Below are 24,255 nucleotides of genomic sequence, written 5' to 3' on the forward strand. Positions count from 1 at the left end.
AAGTGGAGGCAAATCACTGGCGGAGGAACAACGGGCTATGAGAGAAAAAATACTTATGGCGAACACTTAGTCCCTGCAACGACGGTAATGACAGAGTTGGAGGAGGGGCAAACCGGCTGTCATGGGCGCGAGGGTGAGGCAAGAGCTGGAGAACGTGACGGAACGAACGCGAGGCTACAGTTATCAAGTTCCCCGAGGTGCCAAGAGGGTGTGCAGGCCCTCAATAACATAAGAAAGGTGTAAGGTGTCAAACGAGGTGGTCCGTCAGGTTTCCGCAGCGGTGGGCACGTCGGGAAAGTAAGCCCAGGAGCCCCGGCGGGAGAGGGGAACACCTGGGCGAGGTATGCGGGACAGGGGATCCTCGCCCGTGTAAACTTGTGTATAGAGTCAGTGCATATTTATTCTGATGGATGCCAGTGAAGGGCGAGGACGGTGAATGTGGTGAATGTCCCTGGCGTGATGGCATGGCCGGTGTGTGTGTGTGGGGGGGGGGGGGGGGGGGGGCCCGGTGGGTGGGGATGGGGGGATGGGAAACTGTGTGTGTGAGGGAGGAGAGTAGGGAGGGGCCTCTGTGTGTGTGTGTGTGTGTGTGTGTGTGTGTGTGTGTGTGTGTGTGTGTGTGTGTGTGTGTGTGTGTGTCGACTCCTCCCAAGTAAACGAGCACACGCGGTAGCGATAAAGCACACCAGAAGAATGAGAACAAAAAAAAAAAGACCGACGAAAAGAAGAGAAAATATAAAAGAACAACTCGGCCAGTCGTTGAACGGTAGAAAAAAGAAAAAAAACACAGCGCCCCGGCCCTGTCCATAAGCGAGGGAACGGAGGAGCCTTGCTTGTTATGTTAAAAATATGAGTCTCAGCTGCGTGGACGAGGACGTTAATTACAAACCTTATTTTCTTTTTAAGGAGCATGCTTACAACGCCTTGGGAGGGAGGTAAGCCATTGTTGTCCGGAAAAGGAGGAGGAGGTAAGTGAGGAGGAGGAGGAGGAGAAGGAGGAGAAGGCAAGGAGGAGGAAAATGAGAAGGAAGAGGTCGAGGAGGAGAAGGATGAGGACGACAAGGAGGAAGAGAAAGAAAACAAAAGAAGAAAAAAAGAAAAAGAAAAGAAAAATCGTATACACACTGAAAAAAAAGTAAAGAACAAGAATAAGAAAAAAAACAAGAACACGAACAAAAGAAAAAGAAGAAAAGAAGATAAGAAAGAGGTGGAGAAAGAGAAAAGAAATTAGCATCTATGAAATTACCTCTTCTCTCTCTCTCTCTCTCTCTCTCCACACCAGTCAGTTCGTGTTCATGCAGTTGTTTTGATCTAATTGTTTTCTTTCTTGCCATTGTTCTGAAAAGAGGCTCGCTCCTCCTCCACCTTCTCTCTCTCTCTCTCTCTCTCTCTCTCTCTCTCTCTCTGTGACTTTCCATTTCTCTCTCTCTCTCTCTCTCTCTCTCTCTCTCTCTCTCTCTCTCTCTCTCTCTCTCTCTCTCTCTCTCTCTCTCTCTCTCTTCTGTCATTATTGTTTCTTTTCTTCCGAGCGTCTTTTTTTACAGGTTCTTTTCTTCCTTTTTGTTTTCCTCATTGTCTTCTTAGCGGCACCCTTTACTGGCTCTTCTTTTCCTTGCGGTTCAGATTTTTTCCTCTTTTCTTCCTTGCAGCTCTCTTTATTACCTCTTTTTTTCCCTTGCAGTATCATTTCCTAGCCCTATTATTTCTTATGGTCTTCCTTATTTGCTTTTTTTTTTTCTTCCCTCTAATCCGTTCCGTAACACTCCTTTTCCTGTTGCCATTTTCTTTACGAACTCGTGTTGTTAGTTTTGCATTTTCATCTCTTTATTGGCTCTTTTTTCTTCCATACAGTATCATTTCTTAGCCCTTTTATTCCGTATGGTTCTCCTCATTTTCTTTTTTCTTCCTTCAAACTCGTTCCGTAGGCCCCCTTTTTCTTGTTGCCATTTTCTTTACGAACTCAAGTTATTAGTTTCGTATTTTCATCATGTCCACGTAGCAGGGATTTTCTTTTGACAGTGATTCAGTTTTCTTCCTCCTAAATCGACCCTTATTAGCAACGATAGCCTATGCAAACTCTTCTTACTATGCAAACTCTTCTTCATTATCGGTTACTTACTTTTGTTTATTTACTTCATAATTATATTCAGGTATGTATGTAGTTATTTACCTGCTTATCTACCAACTTTCGAGGTCATTATTTTAGTAATCACATATTCATTAGCGTTAGTTAGTGAGCCGTTTAGCATTTATTAATACATCTAATTATTGCATTGATCTGTGTTTGTGTCTGTGTGTGTGTGTGTGTGTGTGTGTGTGTGTGTGTGTGTGTGTGTGTGTGTGTGTGTTCTTTACTGGATATTGTCTCGCATAATTATTTCCTGACACTTCTATTTACTGTAACACAAAAAAAAGTAAGGTCGCAACAGTCTGCTACTAAAGGAAAAGAAGGAAAAAAGCAAGAGATATCAACAACCACAAGCAACAAACACATCATGCAAGTTTATTCTTCTTAAAAGTTATATAGGTTACATTTATTCAAGTCTTCATTATTTAGTTTTTTTTTTTTCACATTACCTTTTGTTCTCTTCGCCTGCATATCTCTCTCTCTCTCTCTCTCTCTCTCTCTCTCTCTCTCTCTCTCTCTCTCTCTCTCTCTCTCTCTCTCTCTCTCTCTCTCTCATATTATCTTCTTTACCATTCTTTTAGAGGTCATGCCTTTCACCTGCTTCTCTTTTTCCCTTCCTCTTTCCAAATCCTTTCTCTTCCTCTCACATCTCCCTTTAGCCTCCCTACTTCTCTACACCCTCCCTTCTTTCCCTTCACAGTCCCATCATGCATCTCCTCCCTTCTCTATACCTTCCTCATTTCCCTTCACAATGCCTAACATTTTCCATCCTTCCTTTCACTGTTTCTGTTCTCCCTCCATCACCCCCTGTTGCCCTCCTCCTTCCGTTCACCCGCCCTCCCTTCCTACTACCCTAACCCCCTTCCACCCCTCCTTTAGCAGCGTGATTTGTGGCCGCGGAACACAAAGCAACAACGCCAAGTGAAACATCTGCGTCACGCCGCGAGATGTGGATGATCCCTCTTGGCGATGCGTGTGGCGAGGCGGCGGGGGCAGGGGCAAGGTGGAGGCGGGTGGGAGTGGATGGAGGAGAGGAGGAGGAGGAGTGAAGAAACAGGTGGTCCGCGGTGGAAGAAGTGAAAAGGAATGACGAACAGGAGAATGAGGATGTTGGTGAATGCCTGAGTGGATTAGATTGTGGAGGAAGTGGTGGATTAGTAGTGGATGATGTGGATAGCCGGGTGGATGGTTGGCCGTGGAGGTGGAGTCGTGTAAAGTTGGTAAGTGGAACGATGGATGCGTGTATAGGTAAAGGGTGGAGTGTGTTTTGTGGAGATGAGGGAGGATAGTGGAAGGAGGTAAGTGGGTTAGGTGGAGGAGGAGAAGGTGGAGGAAGAGAAGGAAGAGGAGAAGGAGGAGGAGAGGAAGAAGAGGTAGGAAGGAACTTGAGAGGTTGGGGGAGGATAGATAATCAGATTCGTGTTAAGGATAATTATACTAAAACAGTGACACAGATGTTCTTAATGATGATGATGATGATGATGATGATGATGGTGGCGATAGTGATAGCGGCGATGGTGATGTTGGTGATGGTGGTGCTTTGGTAATAATGATGGCAGTGGTTATGGTGGTAAAAGTAGTAGTAGTAGTAGTAGTAGTAGTAGTAGTAACAGTGGTGGTAATGGTGGTGGCGATGGTGATAGTGGAAGAGGTGAGGAAGAAAAAGAATTAAGAGAAAGTGCAAGAGGTGGAGATAGTGGAGGGCAAGAGTGCGACAAACAAACATTCAGAGAGAGAGAGAGAGAGACAGACACACACAAAAGTAATAATAATAATAATGACAATAATAGAAGAGGAAAGAAAAAAAAAGAAAGCGCAAGCGAGAGAGATAAGAAGAAAAAAAAAACGCGCACACACACAATGCAGCTGAGAGATAAGAAGATGAGCGAACATAATAAAGAAGAAGATAAGGACGTGATGTGACAGGAGCGAGAAAATGAGATGTTTAAATAGACGAATCATCTGAAGGGATTCATAAAAGAGAAAGAAAGAAGGAGGAGAAGAAAAAAAAGGTAAAGGTCGCGCGTGTTAACTGCCAAGATACGAAAGTTGAATCAGAGGAGAGGAAAAAAAAGGAAGAATGTGCAGGTAAAGAGAAAATAATTGTGTGTGTGATACATTTGTAGCGAGAACGAAAGACCGAACGAGCGAAAGAAAGAAGGAAAGGGAGAAAAGAAAGAAGGAAAAGGAAAAAGAAGAAAGAGAAAAAAGGAAAAGGAAAGAGAAAAAAGAAAGGAGAGAAAAAAGAAAGGAGAGAAAAAAGAAAGAAGAGAAAAAAAAGAAGGAAAGAGAGAAAAAAGAAAGAAGGAAAGAGAAAAAAGAAAGAAGGAAAGAGAAAAAAGAAAGAAGGAAAGAGAAAAAAGAAAGAAGGAAAGAGAAAAAAGAAAGGAAAAGGAGAAAAAAGAAAGAAGGAAAAGGAGAAAAAAAGAAAGAAGGAAAGGGAGAAAAAAGAAAGAAGGGACAAGAGAAAAAACAGAAGGAAAGAGAGAAAAAAGAAAGAAGGAAAGGGAAAAAAGAAAGAAGGAAAGGAAGTAAGGAAATAATAAAAATGAAGGAAATGAGGAAAGTAATAAGAAAGAAAGAACGAAAAAATAAATAAAAGAACGAAAGAAAGACCGAAAAAAGAAGTAAATAAACGAACGAAAGAAAGAGAAAGAGGAGGTACAGGAGAAAGAGATAAGAAACAATAGAGAAAGTGAGAGAGAATGAGAATGATAAAAAAGAAAGATAAAAAGTTTGACAAATAGCAGAAGACAGACAAATTATAATAAATGAATAAGGGAAAACCGTCACCATCACTAATACATGCCAGTCAACAACTCCATCATCATCACCATCATCACTATCATCACTACCATCATCATCACCATCAACACGACAGGAACATCAAGGAAGAACACAACCTCTCAAACCTGAGTCACTCATCAAGTTGAATTTCCTCCTCCTTCTTCCTTGTCCTCCTCCTTCTCCTTTTCTTCTCAGACATAAGCAACCTCGCCAATATCACTAACAACAGCCCAATTTTGCGCCCCCACCCCCCTCTTCCCCTCCCCCAACGAAAGCCTGGCATAGCTATTATTATCCATCTCACGGGGAAGAGAAAAGAGGCAAAAGAGAAGAGGCAAAGAAAGAAAGGGCGGCGGCGCATCAAGGGTGGACGCATAGTGATTCTCTTTTGTTCGCTTACGGAGGCAAATGCACCGTCAGGAAGTAGGAGGAGGAGAGGGGGGAGGGGGAGGAGGAGGAGGAGGAGAAAGAAAAGGAGAAGAAGAAGGAGACGGAGGAGAAAAAAAGAAGAAGCAAGGAATGAAAACGAGAAGAAAATGGAAAGGAAGAATGGAGTAGAGGAAGTAGAGGAAGAAAAATAAGAAAAGGAAGAAGAGTAATAGCCAAAACAAAATAAGATGAAGGAGGAGGAAGAGGAGTACTGTAAATGCGAATAAAGAAACGGAAGACAGGAACGACGGGAGGAAGAGGAAGAGGAGGAGGAGGAGGTAAGGGAAAAGGAGGTACAGGTGACAGGAGACATTAAATAGGTGGTGATTGGGGGGGGGGGGGGGGGCAAGGGGGAGGATCGTAAGGCTAGGAAGGGGGAGGGTAAGGGCAGGGCAGAAAGGTAGCGGCAAAGTGAAGCAAACGACAGCACAGAGCAATGAAAAAGTCAACAGCGGCTAAGTGGCTTTTTTCGTTCCCTTGTCGACCTGGATAAAAGGACACACACCGTAGTACACCGCTTCGGCCCCAGGTGTCGGAGTGGAGGGGGGGTGGAGAGGAGGGGGTCGGAGGTGGAGAGGAGGGGGTAGGAGGTGGAGAGGAGGGGGTAGCGACTGAAAGGGAGACAAAAAAAACGGGAATACGACCTGTGGAACTCTATGCTCTCAGGTGACAGTATTAATATTGTTCGAGAGTCCGTGTACCGTACCTAACTCTCTCTCTCTCTCTCTCTCTCTCTCTCTCTCTCTCTCTCTCTCTCTCTCTCTCTCTCTCTCTCCCCCCCCCCGCGCGGAAACATGTGATTTAATGGAGAAAAACACGGCTGCTGCATTAAAGTGTTTGTGTGCGTTTGAGTGTGTATGTGTGTGTTCGTTTGTGAATGTGGGAGAAATATTTAGATAGACAGATAGATATATACAGATATAAGAAAGATAGGAAGAGAGGAGCATTGAGGAGGAAACAAGAGGAGAGTAAGGGAGTTAGGGAGGGAGGGAAGGAGAAAGGCGAGAGCGAGGAAAGAAATAAAGACAAGAAAGAAAAGTAACTACACAGAAAGAAAAGGTAAATGGATAGATAGATAGAAAGAGAGGAGCAGTGACGAAAGAAGAGTAAGGGAATAAAGGAGGGAGGTAAGACGAATGAGTGAGCTAAGAAAGAGAAAGAAATTATAGAAAAGGAGGAGAAAGAAGGGAAGAAGGAAAGGAATAAAGGAAAGAAAGAAAAGTAACAACAGATAAAGAGAAAATAAAAAAAGAAGAGACAGAGAAGGAAGGGAAGAAGAAGAAGGAAGGAGATAGGAAAGAAAGAAAAGAGATGTAAGAAATACAGCTACAAAGAGAGGAAATATAAAAGGGTGACAGAGAGGGGAGAAAAGAAGAAGGCAGGAGCTAAGAAAGAAAGAAAGAAAGAAAGAAAGAAAGAAAATATAGACAGAGAGGGGAAAAGTGAAAGAAACAGAGAAGGAAAAGAAAGAGAAGGCGGGACCAAGGAAGGAAAGAAAGACAGAAAGAAAGAAAGAAAAAGAAAGAAAAGAAAGGAAACTAGCTACAAAGAGAGAGAGAGAGAGAGAGAGAGAGAGAGAGAGACACACAGAGCCAGAGCCAGGGGGAGAACATTTCCAGTCCTTACATTTGGCCTTATCACTGCCGGGCTGGAGGGCGAAGGCAGCGAATTAAGACCTGCGAGGCTGGACCAACAATAGGCAGTGTTGCGCTTAAAAGGTTCACTTAGAGAAATAACGGTGATAAGATTAGGGGAAAAAAAGCATAATGGCGACTTCCACGAAAATGGGACGAACGCACAAACATACAATCAGCAACAGTGTTTCTTTTTTTTTCTTCTCTCTCTCTCTCTCTCTCTCTCTCTCTCTCTGCCGGTATTTACTCGCCTACTTTCTTTTAAACTTGTGAACTGCACGCCACTTTGCTCTTCCCTCCCTCCCTCTCTACCTCCGTCCCTTCCCTCCCTATCTCCCTCCCTCCCTTCCTCCCTTCCTCTCCCTCCCTCCCGTTGACACACTGCACAAGAAATTCTACTTACCCTCATCCCTATTCTGTCCGTCTTACTAATGCATGAGTTAACCAGTTCCGTCACCCCTTCATCCATTTTTGTTAAGCTCTGGAAGTCTTTGTCTCCTATGTTGTCTTTTCCACTTCCCTGGCCTCAAGTCCTTCCAGTTGAAAATAAGAAGAGTCGCTAGTGAATAAATTAAGCGTCGTGTGCCTTTAGGGATTCTTTTTTTTTTTATTACTGTCGTTTAAGTGCGGGATTTGGTGGATCTTATTTTTTTGTTCGTATTTTGAACACTTGTTGATATGTAAACTTTTGGCGTAGTAAATGAAAAGATAAACGGACAGATAGGTAAAAAGTCAAGAAAAGAGACAGAAACGAACAGAAAAAAATGGGAAGACAGGGAAATCATAAATACTTAGAACAAAAAGACAAAACAAGAAAAACAGACAGAAACAAACATAAACACAAAAAAATAGGAAGACAGGGAACACACAAAAAAATAACTTAAAGCAAAAAGACAAAAAAAAACACAAAAAAAGACAAAAACACGCACGAACACACACACAAAGAAATTGGAAGATAGGGAACCCACGAAAGACTCAAAGATACTAGAGAGAAAGGAGCAGGAGACAGATAAACAAACAAGTGAAAATAACCGGAAACATCACGAAAAAGAGAGACAGGCACAAAAAAAAATAGACAGAGCAGCAAAGAGCAACAAAAAGACAAACGGGGGAAAACACACACACACACAATAACCCCCCCCCCCCCCACATAACCCCTTCTTCCCCCCCACCCCATTCTTCCCTAACAACGCACGTCGACGCAGCGGCCAAAAAACGACTCTCTCAGACATGCACGAAGGCTCTTTCCTCTATTCGGCAAATTTACGAGGGAATATGAAATTTGCTCTCTCATGCACCACGCGGGGAGCAGTGGGAGGTGTTGACGGAGGAGGAGGAGGAGGAGGAGGAGGAGGAGGAGGAGGAAGGTGATCTATCCAGCGGGAGTCATTCCTTTCTGGGTTTTGTTATCAGCTTTGAGTTTCCGTGGAAGGAGTGTTGACGCGGCGACCACAAGAGGTTTGACCAACACTTACTGGCGCCCTCCTACTCTTCCTACTCCTACTCCTAGCTCCTGACTTTCCTCCTCCCTCCTATCTCCTTTCCTCTCTCTCCCTTCTCTTATTTCCTCACTCTTTCTCTCTTTCTTCCTCTTTCTTTTCGCTCTGTCTCGTTTTTTTTTTACCTGTTTTTTTTCCACTCTCCCGATGCACGTTTTCTAATTTTTTTCCTGCCTCTTCTCACTTCTTCTTTTCCCTCTTTTTCTTCCTTTCCTTTCTTCTCTCTATTTCTCGCGGCTTCTTGTGCTTTCGTGGTCGGCCTTTTTTCCTCGCTTTCTTTGTCCTTTTTTCTCTCTCTCAAGTGTGTGTGTGTGTGTGTGTGTGTGTGTGTGTGTGTGTGTGTGTGTGTTCTCTCTCTCTCTCTCCAAAGGAAGTTTAGGAAATGACTGGAAACTGGATCAATTAGCATAACCTGTGGATTACCTGCCCGCTCGCTGACAGGTGCACTTAACACGACTTCACCCCGGCCAAATCTTGCACCCTGATCACATTACAAGGTTCCTCCTCCCGGTTATATTAAACTGTTGAACGGAATACATTTTATCTTCCTCACAAGAGGCGCCCGATTAAGTACGACCACGCGTCAGATCTCGGCGGCGAGTAAAAACAAATCTAACACGTGATCTCTCCCTGAATGAAGTCTTGTTCAAGGATGATCAGATGCTTAATAATACGGGAAACCAAGATAAACGAAAGGAGCTGCATTGCATGAGCTAAAGCGTTGGGTAAACAGCTTGTGGTTTCTCCCGAGTCGTGATGGTTCGAGATTGGTTATGATTTATCGGCGAGTTTATACGAGATCGTTAAATGCTTAGTATCCACGCGCGCTTACCTCGTGAATGTCAGGATCCCAGGTCAGTGTGGTTTAAGGGGATCAGGCGCCGAGGAGGAGAGGAAATTGTATGAGGTTAAAGTTGAGTCTGCGGGAGCATTACATGGTAGACTGAACACGAGGCTCAGTTCTGTATCGAAATGGTGTCAATTATTCCACATAGGCAGACGTGGACGAAAAAATAAACAAGAAAAGATGCGGAAGGTAAATCAAGAACAGAAATCAAAAACATTCAAATTAAATAAAAGGAAAAATAAGTATCGCCAGTAACTTTAAATATAAAAAAAACACAGATAACCCACATAAAGGAAAAAAAAATAAGAAAACTTGCGGAAGGGAGATCATACAATGTAAATCAAGAACATTCAAATTAAATTAAAGGAAAAATATAAGTATCACCGGTAACTTAAAAAAAAAAAAAAACAGATAGATGACCCACAAAAAGGAAAAAAAAAAAAACATGCGGAAGAGAAATCAAAAATGTAAATCAAGAACACTCAAATTAAATTAAAAGAAAAAAAATAAGTATCACCGGTAACTTAAAAAAAAACAGATGACCCACAAAAAGGAAAAAAGAAATAAGAAAACATGCGGAAGGGAAATCAAGAACACAAATCAAGAACACTCAAATTAAAATAAAGGAAAAAAAATAAGTATCACCGTTAACTTTAAATAAAAATACATCTAGATAAACCAAACGAGCCGCCCTCCGAACTAATACAACGCTGGCATTTATAAAGAGCAATTCCAATCGCAGCGAGGCGGTAATATCTTCGTAATAACACCATGATGCAGAAATTTAATAAGATCGCGATGCAGCCCCGCTTTCAACAATTCACTGAGGGCATTACAAAATTAAATTCCACTCAGTATAAGTCTATCAGGATAAATTACACGTTGGAGAATGCATAAAACCATCGCCGAAAGAGGACAAGAACCTGACCTATTCTCCTTGAGACAAAAAAAGAACAATACAAAAAAGTCATGGCGCCCACAGCGATAAGATAATTCAATGCTTCAGTAGATTCGAGGATTTAGCGAAGAGGAAATCTGAACACGTAATTCTGTAATGGATAAAAATACACAAGCCACGCAAAGAAAGCATAAAAGCGTCAGATGCAGCATTTATTTTTTTATACACTAACCACACTACAATTTTTTTTCTCCTTTTACAAACCCTCCAGATTCCGTCTTGGCTAAACCGAGGCAAACAATCTCCTGCCAACGATGCTCCCGAAGGAACAATGGCAGAGGCTCGCCGCGGCAGTCGTGCGATGCAATACACTCCACTGATTCAAAAACCACCCCGAGTGAAAATAGCGTGATGCGGCCCCTCGATAAACGGTGTAATGATAGCACATGCAACAGGTAGCTTTCTGGGGCGCACGGAAGAGGGAGGCTCGGATGATAGGTGCGTGTGTCTCGGCTCGGTTCTTTTCTCTTGCTGCCCTTTTCTTTTCTCACTCTCTCTCATATTATTCTCACACCACGGCCAGCCATAAAACCTAATCTTCCATATCTATAATGCGTGTGGGTTGTCTTTTTCTCTCCTTTTTCCTTAAACTCTCTTTCTCTCACTAATACTATTTTCCCACCACCGAGGATTCTGAGGGAATTTCACAGGTTACAGGTATAGTGATTTGTGTACGGTTCAACCTTAAAATCTAACCTTTTATATCAATAATGCGTGTGTGTTGTCTTTCTTTCTCTCCTATATTCTTTTTCTCTACCTCTGTTAATACGACACTGATCGCTTCTGAGGGATTTTTTTTTTTTTTTTTTTACAGGTTACAAGTAATGTTTTGTGCACGGCTAACCTCAGAACCTAACCATCTTTATCTACAAATCTACGTAATAGCTAATTTATAAATCATACCTCTTATATAGCCATTAGAGATTACATGAAGTTTGTATTACCATCTCCTCCTCTCAAGTCTTGTAGCATTCTCTTGGATTTATTTTTTATTTTTGACTCATCCATTTTCTCTCCCTCCTCTCTCCCTGTCCTCCCCTCCTCCACCTCCTCCTGCTCCTCCTCCCCGCCGACCTGCTCATTACCATCCCATAAAGAGGAAGAATAAACAGGTGAGCAAACAAACAAGTGAGTTAACAAACAGATAAATAAATAAATAAGGAGATATGACGACAAGGTCAAAGGGTTTATGCCGGGAAGCAAGTAGGAGGAGGAGGAGGAGGAGGAGGAGGAGGAGGAGGTGAAGAAGGAGGAAGAGGGAAGATTAGGGGGAGATAAAAGAGGCTTGTTTTATCAATTACATAAGTTAATGGAGGGGTAATTACGGAGGGGGTGGAGGAGGGAGAGAAAAATGTAAAGTGACACGGACTGATAAAATGATAATGCAAAAGGTGAAGTTAATGGCGGTGATGGTGATGGTGGTGATGGTGATGAGGGGGAGGAGGAGGAGGAGGAGGAGTAGGAGGCAGGTAATGAGTAGGTTGCATGTGTTATGAAAGCGAATTAGAAGATTAAGGAACTGGTTTATGTGTTGCAGGTAGAGAAGGAAAAAAAAAAGGGTATGTGAATTTTAAGCAATCTTTCTTAATCTCTCTCTCTCTCTCTCTCTCTCTCTCTCTCTCTCTCTCTCTCTCTCTCTCTCTCTCTCTCTCTCTCTCAGTAAGCCACGGGTACCCTTTGATTACATGGACCCAATGCCATCTCTCTCTCTCTCTCTCTCTCTCTCTCTCTCTCTCTCTCTCTCTCTCTCTCTCTCTCTCTCTCCCCCCGTTTATTTTATCCCCTCAGTCTATTTAGTGTACATTTCGACCCTTTTTTCCCCCTCGCTGATTAACTCCACTCCACCCCTAACGAGTCCTGGCTTGGGGGCAGCGCCTTATACGTCACTGCGGTGGAGACGAAGCAACCAGCCACTTTTTTTTCGTTTTAATGAGGCAACCCGCGAGAGAGGGGAGAAAAAAAGAGAGAGAGAGAGAGAGAGAGAGAGAGAGAGAGAGAGAGAGAGAGAGAGAGAGAGAGACCACAACACATTAAGAAGGATTTGGTATGCTAAGAATATTATTTTCTAAGAAGCTAGATGATTCTGCACAACTCAAAAACCCTTAATGAAGATTTTCTCACGTCTCTCTCTCTCTCTCTCTCTCTCTCTCTCTCTCTCTCTCTCTCTCTTATAGCTCACTTTCTATACTAAACTACACCTTACTTTTCCTTATTCTTTCTCTACTCCCTCTCCTTGCTCTCCCTTACACACCTATAACAAGAATAAGGCGTGGAGTATATCTGTCACCTGTCACCTGAGACACCTCTATCTCTATCTGTCACTGTTAGGACCTCTCCACCCCCCTTCCCTTCCCCTTCCTCAAAACTACAGGCTAAACGCTGCTCAGATCCATTAGTTCACAAATACTCTACAATAAAATATATATCTCGGTTTCTGAACTACACGGGTTTTCTTTTTTCCTCGATTCTAACCTCAATTTTGCTCTCTTCTCTCCATGATATGTTTTCCTGTCTGACTCCGTGCATCTGTTTTGTATAAATTGCCTCATTTTGTGTACCTGTCGAGTCTCTGCTTCTGGTTAAGTTGGCGTCTTTCTGTCTGACAGCCGCATACTCTCCGCTAACATAAAAGCATCAAGGTGAATTTTCTTGAGGTAGCGTGAAATTGATGGTTAAATTTCTGCTCACACACCGACACATCTCTCTCTCTCTCTCTCTCTCTCTCTCTCTCTCTCTCTCTCTCTCTCTCTCTCTCTCTCTCTCTCTCTCTGCCAGTACCTCTTCCATCCTTCTGCCCTTCCTAGCCTTCCCTCACTTCCTTCCCTTCCTTCCCATATCATCCACTCCCTGTTACTTATCCACACCCTCACCACTTAGTAATTCAGTTATCCACTCCCCCAGCACCCAAACCGCCCACTCAGTACCTCAGCACGGAACACCAACGATTAATTCTAGGTTGTTGCTGATGCCTGCGGAAAGTCTCACCTTCTACCCTTTCTTCCCTTCCCTCCCTTCCTTCCTTTCCTTCTCTCCCTCGGTATCAAGATCCACGAGTCAGCGATAGGCCACAATCAAAGACAGTTTTTCTTCATTTCGAATTGCCCCTTTCTTCCCCTTCGGACCTTGGGACTAATATCATATCCTTTCCCTCACCACCTTCAGGCTGATTCAGGTGATGGTGGTGGTGTGATGCTGCCCTCAGGCCATCACCTTTACTTCCCCGTCCACCTCCTCCTCCTCCTCCTCTTCTTCCACTTGATGATAGGTTAGGTTAAGTTTAAGGAATTTTCAAATACACGATATCCAGAAAGCAATGCCATAAATTAACAAAGAAAGCCTTCACTTTGTTATATAGAAAAAGTTTCATTAGTAAGGAGACATGGATGTTTTTTTGTTTTTTTCTGAGTTAAGACGTATGGTAACGTTGTGGTTTTGTTAGGTTAGGTTAAGTATACGGCATCTTCAAACTATGATAGCCAACAGCTTATGGCATAAAATAACAGTCATATGATAATAAGTCTCATTCGTAAGAGAGCATAATGATGTTTCGAAGTAAAGACGTATTACGGTATCAGTGGTTTTGTTAGGTTAGGTTAAGTTTAGGGCATCTTCAAACACAAGATAGCCATAAACTTAGAGCATATATTAACCACGAAAGATCTCTCTTTGTTAGATAATAAGTCTCATTACTGAGGATGCATATATGAATTTTGTGAGTCACGACGTATGGTAATTGTTCGGGGTTTTGTTAGGTTATTAGGTTAGGTTAGGTTAAGTTTAGGGTATCTTCAAACACATGATAGCCAGCAATTTTTGGTATAAATCATCAAAGATTGACCTCACTTTGTTGTATAGAAAGCCTCATTAGTAAGGAAGAATACATGAGTTTTTCTGAGTAAAGACGTATGGTAACTATTCGGGGATTTGTTAGGTTAGTTAAGGTAATCATGGTACTTATATTTCAGGGCAGTAGAGGGAGGTGTTGGACTCTTACATTTCCAGGTTGATGGTGATGGGGGTGGTGAAACGCTGCCCTCAAACCATTATCTTTACTTCCATATCCACCTCATCCACCTCTTCCATTTAATGCTACTCATATTTCAGGGCAGCAGAAGGAGGTATCAGTCTCTTGCATCTTCAGGTTAATGGTGGTGGGCAGTGACGCTTTCCACAAGACAGACCCTTTTCTCCCACCTCTTTCCGCCAAGTCTTCCTTTAATGTACTTTCGAGAGAGAACAGAAGCTTGTACAGTTAAGTCTTTGGCTCTATCGGCTCCTAAAATCATGCCGTTTCACTATTCTAGGAGCATCACCATCGCCTCCAAATTCTCCATCAATTTCTTTTAACCTCCTTCACGTCTTCCTAAAACACTGCAGTGGCATTAAGAGCCCAGTTAATCAGGTTTTCAGCTTAATCAGTCTCCCGCACCTTCAGGCCACTAGTTTAACCGTGGCGCTGTTCCGAAGATAATGATCTCCTCCTCATCCATCAATCCCTTTTACTCCTTCACGTCACCCTTCTTCTCTTCATCGGTAATAAGAGAACACGGAATTAGTTCTCATCTCTTTCAGTCTCCGGCTCCTTCATGGCGTTGATTTAGACATGGCGCTGTTCTGAAAACCACCGCCCCTTCCTCCTTCACCCTCTCCATTTCTTTAATTGTCCATCTCTTTCGTGCAGTCTCCATCTCTTTCAGTCTCCGGCTCATTCATGGCGTTGATTTAGACATGGCGCTGTTCTGAAGACCGCCTCCCCTCCCTCCTTCACCCCCTCCAACTATTCGTTTTATTCCTACACCTTTCCTTTCTTGTCTACAGCACGAAAATGGCGCAGGAGGTCAGGATCTCATCTCAATCGGTCTCATAGTACATTCATGCCACTGGGTCAACCTTCCCTTCTCCTTCCATGTATTTATTTTACTTTTCCAACTCTTCCTTATACTTTAAAGAGACAAGAGGAGTGGAGATAAGCAGTCAGGATCTCATTAACATTGGTCTCTTAGTACATTGAGACCACTAGGTTAGCCTCTTCTACCTCCACCATTTATTTACTCTTCCATCTAAACCTCAACCACTCGACCTCCACTCTTCCCCTATTTCTTCCTCTCCTGTCTCCTGTCTTCCTCCTCTCTCTTCTATCTACTCGCAGTGACAAGAGGGGTTAAGACAATCGGGCTCCCATCTACACCGGTCTCCCTGCATGTCCGGGCGCCGCGGCATCCACTGACTGACTCACTCCCGGCGTCGTCTTCTGCCTCGGTAGCGTGTCCGGCGCGGCGCTTTCACCTGATCTGCATAATTGGCTCTGAGAAGATTTGCTGAGGGCTCCGGGCAGGTGTCGGTCGGGGGTCTCGGCTCACGCGGGATTCTGCAACCCATATTTGGTGTTCTGGAGGAGGCGGCGATGGTGGTGGTGGTAGTGGTGGTGGTGGTGGTGGTTGTGATGCTCGTGGTGGGGGAAGAGGGAGATGATTATGATGGGGATGGTGGTGATGTAGAGGTTACATGATTGTGGTGAGCTGATTGTGGTGATTAAGGTGGAGGATGATTGTGGTAGTGAGGAAAGTGGTGCTAGTGGAGGCGATGGTGGTGGAACTAGTGGAGTTGGGTGAGTAAGTTGTTGTGATAGTTATAATGATCATGATGATAGTGGTGATGATATGGGTGGTTGTAATGAAGGTATAAGGGATTGTGATCACGGTAGTGGTGATGTAGGTGGTGATGATGGCAATGAAGATGATGGTGGTGGTTGTGATGGAAGTGAAGGAGTGGAGCTATCGTGGTGGTTGTGGTAGTGATGATGGTGGTGGTGATGGTAATGACGATGATGGTGGTGGTTGTGATGGAAGCAAAGGAGTGAAGCTATCATGGAGGTGGTGGTGGTGGTGGTGGTGCACTGCCCTATATGATGTTTGCCAAAGGAAGGATAAACACGTTTTTTTGCATCTCTTTCAGACTCACATCAAAGGAAGGCAAACACGTCATAAAAGAACGCAAGAAAAAAGAAACGCGAAGTGAGAAAGGGAGCAACTTTTAAAAACGAGTAAAGAAAACGAGGAAGTTTGGTTTGCATTCATCATCTTGTGTGTGTGTGTGTGTGTGTGTGTGTGTGTGTGTGTGTGTGTGTGTGTGTGTGTGTGTGTGTGTGTGTGTGTGTGTGTGTGTGTGTGTGTGTGTGTGCGCAGCGTGACCTGGGGAAGCTGACTCTACCTACCCATGACCTTACCTATGACCCACAGGAAAGGTTGCAAACATCCTCCTCCTCCTTTTCTCTCTTCCCTCGCTCTTTTCTTTACCATAAACATCACAACGAACAGTCCACTTAATCACCACATGTTGCTCTTGTTCGCCTTCTTATTAATCCTCCTCCTCCTGGACAGCATAAACAAACACCAGGAAAACCGATGACACAGGAGGCGACGGCGAGGCAGCGGGCGATAAAGGTCAGCGCGGAGGGACAGGAGGAAAAAAGGAGGAAAAAAAACTTGAGAATTAATTGACCGAACACTTCCCAGGAGGACGAAGATCACAACACAGGATGATTGATGTGTGTGTGTGTGTGTGTGTGTGTGTGTGTGTGTGTGTGTGTGTGTGTGTGTGTGTGTGTGTGTGTGTGTGTGTGTGTGTGTGTGTGAGAGAGAGAGAGAGAGAGAGAGAGAGAGAGAGAGAGAGAGAGAGAGAGAGAGAGAGAGAGAGAGAGAGAGAGAGAGAGAGAGAATCAAAACAGTAAGACAGAACATAGGGTGGCCGTATTGACCCAAACATGTGCAGGTGTACACGTGTCTGTTCGCCCAGTGTACACATATTTCGTCTGTGTGTACGTTGGGTTATCTGCAGGTAGGTACGTGTGCACTTCATGTACGTGCTTGTGTGTGCTGACTCAGTGATGCTCCCGCGCACACACGCACATCATTCATACATGGAGCTCACACGGAGGAGGTGGCTGAGTGGTTAGCATGCCGGCACCGCGTCGAGGAAGACGCGGGTTCGAGTCCTGCCCGCCGCCACAGCTGGGATTTTTCAGTCACCGCCGAGTGACCTAAGACTACCCACATATTGCCCTGAAGACGAATGTGCCAAGCAAGACGGCGCTACTATAAACACTTGCCGGCGCCGCAACGGGATGGGGCCGACTATCAGGCTGCACCCATAGGCCGAAAACGTAAACACACACATACACACACATCTCTACAAACATCTTTCTGCATTGAGCAAACTTAATCTCTCTCTCTCTCTCTCTCTCTCTCTCTCTCTCTCTCTCTCTCTCTCTCTCTCTCTCTCTCTCTTCAATAATCTCATTAAGAGTTACCTGGAATACATTACCGCTCCATGTGAGGCGGGAGGAGAGGAGGAGGGGGAGAGGAGAGTGGAAGATGAGAGGAAGGGAACGACCTTAATCTCGTCTTTCCCTCCTCTCTTCTACTGCCTTCTTCTTTCCCCTCCTCCCTTTTTCCTTCCCAACCTGTTTCCTTTTCCTCCTTACCATCCTCCCCCTTAACCCCTTCTCTCCACTATCCCCACCCATCTTTCCTTCTATTCTGCCTCCTCTTCCAACTCTTTTCTGCCTTCCCCTAACATCTTCTGTCTCGCCCTCTTCCCCTCTTTCTTCATCATGATCCCTCTTCTTCTCTCCCATTCCATACATTTCTTATCCCCTTGTCTTTACCTTCTTCCCCTCCTGTTGCCTCCTCTTCCACTTTTCCTTCCCCTCCTGTCTACGTCCTCCTTCCCCTTCTCTCTCCCCCTCCCACCACTCCTACCCCATCATCCTCCCCCTCTTCCTTCCCTTCATTTTTCTTTGTCTCCTCCTCCTCCTCCTCCTCCTACCCCAGCTCTTCCGTCCTCTCCTGCATGATAGCGAGTCACTCAAGGGTTACTCAGCAGTCATTCCCTCAAGTCCTTTTTTAGCGAGGGCCTTTATGTCGTGTGTTCCCGGGGCTACACGCTTCCTGAGCAGGTGTATTCAGGGCGACACTGCCATTAATTAAGGTGTCGGGGCGGGCGTGTTCGCAGGTGGCGGGCATTTTGCGTTTTGCGTCCGTCAATAAATCATGTGAGTTTGTTAGTCCCCACATTGTCTTCTCGTTTTCTTTTGTCTTACTCTGTTTTGTTTTTATAGGGCGCTTTTGCATCCTTCCTTCCTTCATTTTTCATCGTTTACTTCTTTGTTCATCATCTACATTGGCTTTTCCTCCTTCCTCTTTTTTTATTTTTTGTTTTATTTTCATACGGCCGCTTTTGCATCCTTCCTTCAATCATTTTTCATCATTTACTTCTTTGTTCATCATCTACTTTTTCTTTTTCTCCTTCCTCTTTTTATTATTTTTTTGTTTTATTTTCATACGGTCACTCTTGCATCCTTCCTTCCTTCCTTTCTTCTTTTTCGTTTGCTTATTTCTTTGTTCATCGTCTACTCTTCTTCTCCTTCCTCTTTGTCTTTGCTTCTACTTCTTCATTCTTCATCTTTCTCCTCTTTTATGTCTGTCTGTTTGGCTCTCTCTCGGTGTGGCTTTCCGTTTCTCTTTCCTCATCTTTTTGCTTTTGTTTCTTCTTCTTTTATTATTATTTATTCTTCATCTTACTCCTCTGCCAATCTGTCTGTTTGGGTGTTGGTCGGTGTGGCTGACTGACTGTGTGCGTGTCTGTGTGAATGAGTGAGTGTGTGTACGTGCGTGTGTGTGTGTGTGTGTGTGTGTGCGTATCTATACACCCTTCCCACATGGTATTTACATGCGGTACGTTGAGAGAAATGATTGCTTCCCTTTGATGTTTACTGTACCTTCATTAGTCCTCGGTGCGTGTCCTTCTCTCTTTCTCTTTGTGTGTGTGTGTGTGTGTGTGTGTGTGTGTGTGTGTGTGTGTGTGTGTGTGTGGCAGGTCACCCAGAAGGCCACACAGGTGAGTAGCAGCGAGAAGGTGTGCAAACAGGTGTGTCGAGGCTTTAAATGACACCCGTGGAGGAGAAATACGAGGAGGAGGAGGAGGAGGTTGGAGGAGGATAAAGGAGATGAGAAGAAGAAGAAGAAGAAGAAGAAGAAGAAGAAGAAGAAGAAGAAGAAGAAGAAGAAGAAGAAGAAGAAGAAGAAGAAGAAGAAATAGAAGAAGAACAAAAACAAGAAGACAAAGAGGAAGACGAAGAAGAAAGAGAAAAGTAGGAGATAAACAGAAGCAAAACCAACAGAATAAGAATGAGAGAGAAAGAGAGAGAGAGACAGAGAAGCAGAGGCAGCAGCAGGAGCAGAAAATCAATACGAGACGAAATAAAATGAAAAAAAAAATTAGGGGAGAGGAGACAGTAGAACCAAGTGTGTGTGTGTGTGTGTGTGTGTGTGTGTGTGTGTGTGTGTGTGTGTGTGTGTGTGTGTGTGTGTGTGTGTGTGTGTGTGTGTGTGTGTGTGTGTGTGTGTGTGTGTGTGTGTGTGTGTGTGTGTGTGTGCGTGTGTGGCTGAAAGCTATCCTGTTGTTTTAGTGCTGAGAGCCATCACATGTTCCTTCCTCCTGTCACTTCCACCCATGAATTAATAAGGAAAAAAATGGAACAGCGAAATCTTGATGGACTCATTAGACTCACACACAAAATAGTATCTCCATTAGCACTATTTCGTTGGCATTTTCCTCGTTTGCTTTTTTTTTCTTTTTTTTTTCATATGTTAATTTCTGCACTTCTCATATTTTCTTCTTCCTTTCGCCTCGTGATTTTGAGGTATACATATTTTCGCTTTTCCTTTTAATTGCTCCTTGCATTTTTTCTTCATTTTCTTGTGTCGTTAAAATCTTCCTACTCCTTTATTTTCATGTTTATTATTTTTTTCCATTTTGTTTGTTTATTTATTTGCTCATCGTCTACTTTTTTTCTTTTCCCCTTCCTCTTAATTTTTTTCTGCATGTTTTGTTCTTTTTCTCAATTCGTTCCTGGTGCTTTTTTTTCTCCTTTAATAAACTCTCCTATTCACATGCTTTATTCCTCTCTCTTTATATTCCCACTGTTATTGCTTTCGCTATTTCGTCATTCAATCCAACATACATTTATCACGGTTCCCCATCTACCGCTCCTCTATCATTATTTCCCACTCCTTCTCTTTCTTTCTATCGCTCTCTCAATGAAACACTCCCTACATTTTCCACGGTTCCCCCTCAACCACCCCTCTATCATTATTTCTCACTTCTTCTTCTCTCTCTTTCTATCGTTATCTCAATGCAACACTCCCTACATTTTCCACGGTTCCCCCTCAACCACCCCTCTATCATTATTTCCCACTTCTTCTCTCTCTTTCTATCGTTATCTCAATGCAACACTCCCTACATTTTCCACGGTTCCCCCTCAACCACCCCTTTCCTATCATCATTTTCCACTCTTTCTTCTCTCCCTCGCTCTCTTTCTTTAGCTCTCTCAGTGAAACACATCCACTCCTATCCACCATTTCCTCACTTGCTGCCTTCCCTTCCCATCCTTCCCCTCCTCTCCCCTCCGTCCCATGCAATCTTCCTCCTCTTCTTATCCGGCGCAAAAAAGAAAGGGCACTATCTCCATCACCATCACCATCCATTACAAGCACTGCAACACATCACCGCATTCGTCACCTGTTGCGCCATCAAGCGATTCTCACGGCTCGTTCTTCGTTCTCCTCCCCTTGTTGTGTGGCATTCATTCCTCCCTCCTCCCCTCCTCTCCACCCTCTCTCTCTCTCTCTCGTCCTTCCCCTCCACTCGACCCGGGTCTCCTTTCTTTCTCTTTCTCAATCTCCTTCGTTTGCTGAGTGCCATCCCCTCCTCCTCCTACTTCTCCTCCCCCTTTCCTCTCTCTTCTCTCCCCATCCTCTCCTGTGTCTTATTCCTCCTCCTCCTCCTCTCCCTTTTCTTCTTCCTTCTTTCCTCTTTCTTCGCCCACCCTCCCATTCCTTCACTTGTTTGTTATTCCTTCTCCTTTTCCTTCCCCTCCATTTTCTTCCTTTCCTTCCTCCTCTAATTCCTTTTCTCTTTCCTCTCCCTTCTCTTTTCCCTTGTAAATCCTTCCTCCTCCTCCCCTTCAACTTCCCCTCCCTTTCCTCCGTTACCTTTTCCCACCCTTTCCTCTCTCCTTTTTCTCCCTCGACTGCGCTTGCCTCCCTTACTCTCCTTTGCCCATACAGTTCCCTCAGTAAATAGCTTTGTCTTCCCTTCCTCCCTCTCTTCTTCCCCTTTTCTTCTCCTCTTTTCCTTACTTGTCTGCTTCCCCTTCTCCTCTATTTTCCTTTCCACATTTCATTCTTACATTGTTTCCTTTCTTTCATTTATAGAGCTACTTATTTCCCTTTCATTTTCCCCTCTATCTTCTTTTCTATCTCTTTTCATACCCCTTTTGGCGTCTCTTTTCTTCTCTATCCTTCCTTATACTTCTCCTTTTCTTCCTAGTTCACTTTTGTTTTCTATCCTCTTCTATCCTCTCTCTTCTCTCCTCCATTCACTAGTTCCTTCCATCTTGCCCAATGATCCTGCCAACCTCCCATTCATACTTCCACCCCTCCTTCACTTTTCCCCTTCAGCTCAGTCGCCTTTCTCCCCACCACTCAACCTTCGCCCTCCTGCCCTTCCTTCCCCTTCCCTGCAATGTCCCCCTTCTCGGCTTTCCTTTATGGGCGTGGGGTGAGTGATGTCCCATTGTCGGGTGAACCTGATCCCCCGGCACACCAGCAAGCTACGAATGTTTGGGAGGGAAAAAAGAGGAGGGATCGTGGATGTGATGAAAAGAGAGAGAGAAAGGAAAGGATATATTTTTTTGGTGGGTGAAGAGAAAGAGGTAAAAAAAAAAAGAGAAAGAGGATTGGATTTGTATATATTTTCTGGTGAGTAAAGAGAAAGAGAAAAGATAATAGAGAAAAAAGAAAAAGATAGATAATTATAAATGTATGAATGAACAAGGCAGATAAAGACAGACAAACAGAATAACAGACTGACTAAAGAGGATAATAAAGTAATGAAAAAACAAAAATAAACGTATGAGGTGAAAAAAGAGGAAACGCAGGAGAAAAAACGGAGGGAAAATAGAAAAACAGTGACTAAAAAGGGAAGATTAAAAAATGAAAAATCTACAAGAAAATTATGCAAGCGTAAAACAAGAGGAGACGAAGAGGAAAAACAGAGGGAAAACAACTTACTTCAGTCACAGATAAAAAAAAATAATAATAATGTACTAATAAACAAGGAACGAAAGGAGAAAGAAATATGGTGGGTCAAAGTAAAGAGGAAACAAACATTTTTTTTCTTACTTTTCTGTGTGTTATTCCTTTTCCTCCTTTCCCTTCTCCCCTCCCTTCTATTCCCTGTCTTTGCTGTGTGCTCCTCCTCCTCCTCCTCCTCCTCCTTTACCATTCTTTCCCTCAACTCCTGTTTCGTCCCATCACCTCCCCACCTTCCTCACCCCTTCACCTCCACACCCTACCGTTCCATTACCTGTGACACACGCTCCATTACTCCTGCACCCCCTTCACCTTCCCAACTTTGACTGCCCCACCGAGCTACCTCACCACCTCCCCCCTACACCTTTAAGTTCCATTATCTGCTACACACACCCCATTACGCCAACAACTCTCTTACACCTCAGCTTCCACACCCACCTGTACCCACACCTGCCTTACCTTACTTCGTCTTCCATTACCTTACCTCGACTTCACGCTTCATTACCTGTTCCGGCCCTTTACCTCTACCTCTCCTTCGCCAATTGCCTTCCCTACTTACCTCTCACCTTAATGACGCTCCCCTCTTTTATTCCCCCTACCTGGCTTTCATACTCCATCATCATCATCATTATCATTATCATTTATTAGCTCCTTCACCTACCTCTCACTCTTTTCTTACCTTCTTCCCCATTCTCCCTTTTTTTTATCTTTTCTAACACCTGATAATACCTTTTCAAGCTCATCTCAAGGTTGTCTTTAATGCATCTCCTCGCAGTCCATTAAAACACATCCCAGAAAAGAGAGACAGGAGTGAATTAGAGAGAGTGGAAAGGAGTGAATTCTAGACGTAGGAGAGGAAGGGTGTAAACTGTGAATAAAGGAGTGAAAGGGAGTGGGTTTTAAAGAAGAGATAGAAGGAAGTGAGTTGTGAGGGAAAGTCTGAAAACGTGTACTAAGAGATAATGTGGAAGGGAGTGGGTAGTGAAATAAATCAACATCATCATCAGCCTGTATCATTCCACTGCAGAAAATAGGCCTCTTACAAGCGTTTCCGTTAGTCTATATTATGTGCCTCTAGTTTCCAGTATCGATGTAAACGTTCTATATTCTCTAACTTTCAGCACACCATCTGGTCCTTTACATATCAGTTATTTACCTGTACTAAGTCGTTTTATCCATCTGTTGCACTCTCTCTTACATACCTGTCCTGACCAATGCCCTTTCTTGATTTTAACTGCTTTTTTTATATCATCTACTTTTTTCTGTTCTCTTGTCCACTTGCAGGTTTTCTCCATTAAAGTGACCCAGCACCTCTCATGGATTGCTAGGGAAAAGCGAGGACGAGATAAATGTAACGTAGGCTGCTGAGGAAGACTGGGAGGCTCTTAAGCTGGTTTTGGTGGAGGTGGTGGGTGATGCAAGGTGTGAGCAGGGTTAGGGGGGCGTAAGAGGAGGTGGACGAGGGAACACCACCATCATTAACGAGTTCTCTGATCATTTGCACTCCATCATTAGTGGCGATGTATTGCTTCACCTGATGAGACGCCCAAACAAGCCATTATGAGGGACGAGAGAGCTAAGGAAAACAAAAGAGCGAGGGGATGATGGAGGCAAAAAAAAATAGACATGAGTGATAAGAGGAGGAAAAGGAGAGTTTGGGGGAAAAAGTGCAACGAGGAAGGATGAGGAAAAAATACAACAAATACAAGTGGAGGGACGAGAGAGCTAAGGAAAACAAAAGAGCGGGGGGATGATGGAGGCAAAAAAAATAGACATGAGTAATAAGAGGAGGAAAAGGAGAGTTTGGGAGAAAAAGTG

The 24,255-nt window shown here is 43.8% G+C and overlaps 1 long non-coding RNA gene across 1 annotated transcript in view; it reads right to left on the reverse strand.

Annotated features, from left to right (window-relative positions):
- Nucleotides 1-24,255, reverse strand: part of LOC127002147 (uncharacterized) — a 177,164-nt gene that overhangs the window by 152,279 nt on the left and 630 nt on the right. The gene's annotated exons all lie outside the window — the stretch shown is intronic.

This window comes from Eriocheir sinensis, chromosome 2 (genome assembly GCF_024679095.1).
Source record: "Eriocheir sinensis breed Jianghai 21 chromosome 2, ASM2467909v1, whole genome shotgun sequence".
Taxonomy (NCBI): Eukaryota; Metazoa; Arthropoda; class Malacostraca; order Decapoda; family Varunidae; genus Eriocheir; species Eriocheir sinensis.